Source organism: Oncorhynchus gorbuscha, linkage group LG02, assembly GCF_021184085.1.
Source record: "Oncorhynchus gorbuscha isolate QuinsamMale2020 ecotype Even-year linkage group LG02, OgorEven_v1.0, whole genome shotgun sequence".
In the NCBI taxonomy this organism is placed as follows: Eukaryota; Metazoa; Chordata; class Actinopteri; order Salmoniformes; family Salmonidae; genus Oncorhynchus; species Oncorhynchus gorbuscha.
The window spans coordinates 15,023,633-15,029,627 of NC_060174.1; positions in this window are offsets into that span (position 1 = coordinate 15,023,633).

A 5,995-nucleotide genomic window follows, 5' to 3' on the forward strand; every position below is an offset into this window, starting at 1 on the left:
TTCTACTGAGTTATATAAAACAGAGTTATATTTTCACACTTCTTCAATCTGATATGAAGGGTGTATCTCAATCTTAAATGGTGTCCTCTCCTTGCTTCCTTCCCTTCATCAGCACTGATATGAAACAACTGGAGTGGCAAAATCAGGTTCCCTGGGACCCAACATGCAGCTCTTGCATCTGAATTAAGACGCTTCCCTTTGTCTGTCTACTTACTACATCATGGGCCATCGGTCTTTCTCTTTGGTCTCTCCTGTCAGAGTGGGATTGGCTGGAGCTGGGGTGGTTAAGCATCAGGGGGCAGGTCAGAGGGGATGGTGAGGGTGTGTAGCAGGAGGTGGACGGTGGCGGCGGCGGGGGGGAACCAGAGAGGGAGTCCAGGGAAAACTTCAGAGTCTCACAGGCTGCAACAATCACCTACAGGACAGGGAGGAGGGGAGGCTAGGGTTGGCAATGCTTGCTGTTTGGCTTTTTATGTTTATCATTCCTCCATTCTGACATACGTTGATGCCTGGACACACACCTCTTTCATTCCGTACTTTTATTTGAGCTTGTCTCAGCCTCTACAGCTAGACTATGCTGCAGCTCTTTGGGAGACGAAGGTCCTCTCTGAATTGAACACGGTGTAGCGGTGGGGGGCTGGCCAGCAAGTGACTAGAGTGTGAAGTAACACAAGCGTAGACCAAAATTGACCTTTCTCCTGGAAAACGCCATAGCGCCGGAAAACAATAAAACCAAAACCTAGCTCTTCTTTGAGCCTTTCTACACAGGTCTTCCGGTCCCTCTCTGCTACCGGACAGCTAAGCTGTTTACCGGCATATCCAACAAAAGAAAACAGAAATCCAACAGGCTTAATCTTACTGGGGTCAGGTCTAGGGCCAAATAACATCCGGTAGGTTCCTGTCCAGTTGGGTTCGAGATCCCTCCCAGCATTGGAGGGCTTTGTATGTCAGCTCTTGCTGCTCCAGGCCAAAAACAGATCTGGCTAAAGCCAGGTAAAAAATAATTAATAACACCACCCAACCTCCAAGCTAAGCTTTATTCTGGTGTGTGTCATTAGGCTCTTACTCTTCCAGGCCTACCTCTCTTCTGGCCAGCAGATGTCGCCAACGAGCAGGAATAGAACGGCCACACACCCACCCTTTCAGTCCATCACTATGGTGAAATGCGCACACAGTGGACACATGTTTTGGGAAATTCCAACATGTACCTGCTCCATTCACATAATGTTTTACGACACCAGCCTTTGAAAATTAACCAGCCTTTGAAAAGTTGTTGCGTTGTTTTGTTCAGGAAATGTTACAAATGCCCATTTGTAATCTGTCATTGATGATAGTCTTACATTTCTGCTCTGTCCATCTTGATCCCACATTGGCAAGCTACAGAATCAATAGCCACATGTAGATACAAAAGGCAGCATGATTCACTCTAGTGTTGAGAATATATACCACCACCCATTCACTCAAGTCCTTGGACACTCCATGTGATTCACACATCAGTGAGACTGCTCACAACCACATTCCATGAACAACCAAGGTCAATATCAAATGTCAATATCACACATAGGTTTAAGTACTATTTGAAATCATTTAAAATACATTATCTGTGCATGATGGAGCTTGCCTGGCTTAATGGACCAATTAATGGACCAATTAGATAGTTCAAACTGTAAACCCCACCTATATGGCACTCTAGTTCGGTTCGACTGAGCAAACAGTATTTGAACAATTTTAAATAGTATCTGATCCCAGGTCTGGAAAATATACAGACCTGTATCAAAGAGTGAACTGTAGGTTAGGTACCTGGATCTCCTGGGCAGTCCTCTTCCTGTCCAGAAGGATGTGGGTGAAGTTGTGGTGGGCTAAAATGAGGTGGCAGGTAGCCTAGCGGTTAAAAGTTAGGCCATTAACCGATAGGTCGCTGGTTTGAATCCCTGAGCCGACTAGGTGATGGTGCCTTTGAGCAAGGCACTTAAATGTAAACATCTCTGTCTGTCACCTGCAGCACGGCATTGACACTTGACAGGGCAGTCCAGCATAGAGCCATGTTCTCCTTTCAGTAAATATAACATTCCCTGCTCATCAGATCCTTGGTTACCACCTGGAAAAGATTCATGCTCAGAGAAAATTATATTTGAATATTTGATGTAGTTTGTGTTTCTCTGTAGAGTTGTCAGAGGAGTTACCGTACTGTGACCAATTGGATAACAATTGAGCATTTTTGGAAGGATTTCCACTTTCTAAAAGTGGGAGATATAAAAGTAGGCCTTGGTCCCTGAAGCAGTAGATAGGGATTGGTGAGGTACTGACTTACTGTGTAGTGTACAGTATAATGAACATATGGACAATGGAGGTTGTTCACAAGACTTGTGCTGTGGTAAATCTTACCAGTTACCTTTTCAAATCCATTTTAAACCCATTTGAGAAATTCAGAGAGATTTGTTTGATGCATGTCTCATCTCGCCTAAGACAATTCTTCCATGTTCTCATTTTCTTTTTGTCATTGTGTTTTCCTGTGTCACCATTTTACGAGTAACCCGCAAGGTGTGTCCCCAAGACAATCCAATTATTCGTAGAAACTATGAATGACTCGTTCAATGAGTCATCAAATAATATTATAATAACAAGTCCTCTGGGTCTCACTCGCAGTAAGTGAAGATCACAGCTCTCTCATACTCCCTCACAACCTGTCAATCAACACAGTGGCTATATGTCAATCAATTCTTGCCGTATCGGAATGACACAGAGAAGGACAGCCCACTGTGTTTGTCAATGAAATATACAAAGAACCAAACACCTTCTTACTCTAAAGTTTATATTATTCTTAAAAAATACATGGGCTTCTGAATCCTTGTAAATGTAGTCATTCACAAAATATTACATTTCAATGATGTGTGCCTACATAATACAATGATATGCTTACATAATACAATGATATGATTACATAATACAATGATATGCTTACATAATACAATGATATGTGCCTACATAATACAATTATATGCTTACACAATACAATTATATGCTTACATAATACAATGATATGCTTACATAATACAATTATATGCTTACATAATACAATGATATGCTTACATAATACAATTATATGCTTACACAATACAATTATATGCTTACATAATACAATGATATGCTTACATAATACAATTATATGATTACACAATACAATTATATGCTTACATAATACAATGATATGTGCCTACATAATACAATTATATGCTTACACAATACAATTATATGCTTACATAATACAATGATATGCTTACATAATACAATTATATGCCTACATAATACAATGATATGCTTACATAATACAATGATATGCTTACATAATACAATGATATGCTTACATAATGTAATGATATGATTACATAATACAATAAGGAAATCTACCATTTGATGAGTGCTGTTCAACTCAATGTGGAAAATAGTCAAACCCAGAAATACTTTAAGCAGAACTATTGCCTGAAACATTTTTACACAGTCAACGTCAAGGTTTATACTATACTATACATCCTGTGTGTAATACGCGTCGTCTGTCTACAGTGAGGGAAGGTGGAAAAAGCTTACCTTCACACAGACCCAGTTGGAGATGACATCATGAGTAGTGACTCACACACTCCAAGACTCCACGACTTCAAGATTGGTGGAGACAAATAACAACATTCAGACTTACAGTACATTAACTTACTGCTCAGTACATTCAGACCTACTGCAGAGTACATTCAGACCTACTGCACAGTACATTCAGACCTACTACAGAGTACATTCAGACCGACTGCAGCGTACATTCAGACATACTGCAGAGTACATTCAGACCTTCTGCAGAGTACATTCAGACCTACTGCAGAGTACATTCAGACCTACTGCAGAGTACATTCAGACCTACTGCAGAGTACATTCAGACATACTGCACAGTACATTCAGACCTACTGCACAGTACATTCAGATTTACTGCACAGTACATTCAGACCTACTGCAGAGTACATTCAGACATACTGCAGAGTACATTCAGACCTACTGCAGAGTACATTCAGACCTACTGCAGAGTACATTCAGATTTACTGCACAGTACATTGACTTACAGTACACTGCATTCAGATGTACTGTACAGTAACAGTAAACTAAGGTCCTTTCAAATAAATTATAATTGAAAATAAAAAAAATAGGGCCCGTATTCACAAAGTGTCTCAGAGTAGGAGTGCTCATTTAGGATCAGCTCCTCCCTCTTATTCATTATGTTTTCTAAACTCTGTCAATCACCACATCCTCATCGGCAGACTCGATAGCCTTGGTTTCTCAAATGATTGCCTCGCCTGGTTCACCAACTACTTCTCTGATAGAGTTCAGTGTGTCAAATCGGGGGGCCTGTTGTTCGGGCCTCTGGCAGTCTCTATGGGGGTGCCACCGGGTTCAATTCTTGGGCCGACTCTCTTCTCTGTATACATCAATGATGTCGCTCTTGCTGCTGGAGAGTCTCTGATCCACCTCTACGCAGACGACACCATTCTGTATACTTCTGGCCCTTCTTTGGACACTGTGTTAACAACCCTCCAGATGAGCTTCAATGCCATACAACTCTCCTTCCGTGGCCTCCAACTGCTCTTAAATACAAGTAAAACTAAATGCATGCTCTTCAACCGATCGCTGCCCGCACCTGCCCGCCCGTCCAGCATCTCTAGTCTTGACGGTTCTGACTTAGAATATGTGGACAACTACAAATACCTAGGTGTCTGGTTAGACTGTAAACTCTCCTTCCAGACTCACATCAAACATCTCCAATCCAAAATTAAATCTAGAATCAGCTTCCTATTTCGCAACAAAGCATCCTTCACTCATGCTGTTAAACATACCCTCGTAAAACTGACCATCCTACCGATCCTTGACTTCGGCGACGTCATTTACAAAATAGCCTCCAATACCCTACTCAATAAATTGGATGCAGTCTATCACAGTGTAATCCGTTTTGTCACCAAAGCCCCATGTACTACCCACCACTGCGACCTGTACGCTCTCGTTGGCTGGCCCTCGCTTCATACTCATTGCCAAACCCACTGACTCCAGGTCATCTACAAGTCTCTGCTAGGTAAAGTCCCCCCTTATCTCAGCTCACTGGTCACCATAGCAGCACCCACCTGTAGCACGCGCTCCAGCAGGTATATCTCTCTGGTCACCCCCAAAACCAATTCCTCCTTTGGCTGATCTTTGTGCTTGGGTCTGGGAGTCACTGTTGGGAATGTGCAGACTCAGATGTTTGTGCTTGGGTCCGGGAGTCACTGTTGGGAAGGTGCAGACTCAGATGTTTGTGCTTGGGTCCGGGAGTCACTGTTGGGAAGGTGCAGACTCAGATGTTTGTGCTTGGGTCCGGGAGTCACTGTTGGGAATGTGCAGACTCAGATGTTTGTGCTTGGGTCTGGGAGTCACTGTTGGGAATGTGCAGACTCAGATGTTTGTGCTTGGGTCGACTCAGATGTTTGTGCTTGGGTCCGGGAGTCACTGTTGGGAATGTGCAGACTCAGATGTTTGTGCTTGGGTCTGGGAGTCACTGTTGGGAAGGTGCAGACTCAGATGTTTGTCTTTTCCAAAAAGGTGTTGGTTTTTAGTACAGGAAAGACACACATCCTCCCAGACATAATTTAATTAAACTGTAAATTAAGTATTTGACCTACATTTCCCCTTCTGTAATGAATTCTCATCAAGGCCCTCACCTAGGCCAAGAAACAAAGTATTTTAGTTTATTATAAATTATTAGATTTGATAAACAAATGATTGAATAGTCTGTCATTCATATGTCTTATTATTGTTCATTAATATTAGGCTATTAATTATGGCTCCGTTGTTTCAGCTTTTGAAATAATTAATTGTTTTAATATAATAATTGTATTGTAATCATAGTTGTAGTAACTTTTGTAGATGTATGTAATAACTTTTGATAACGTTAAGCAACTTGCCATGGCAATAACAAGGTTAATCGTGATTT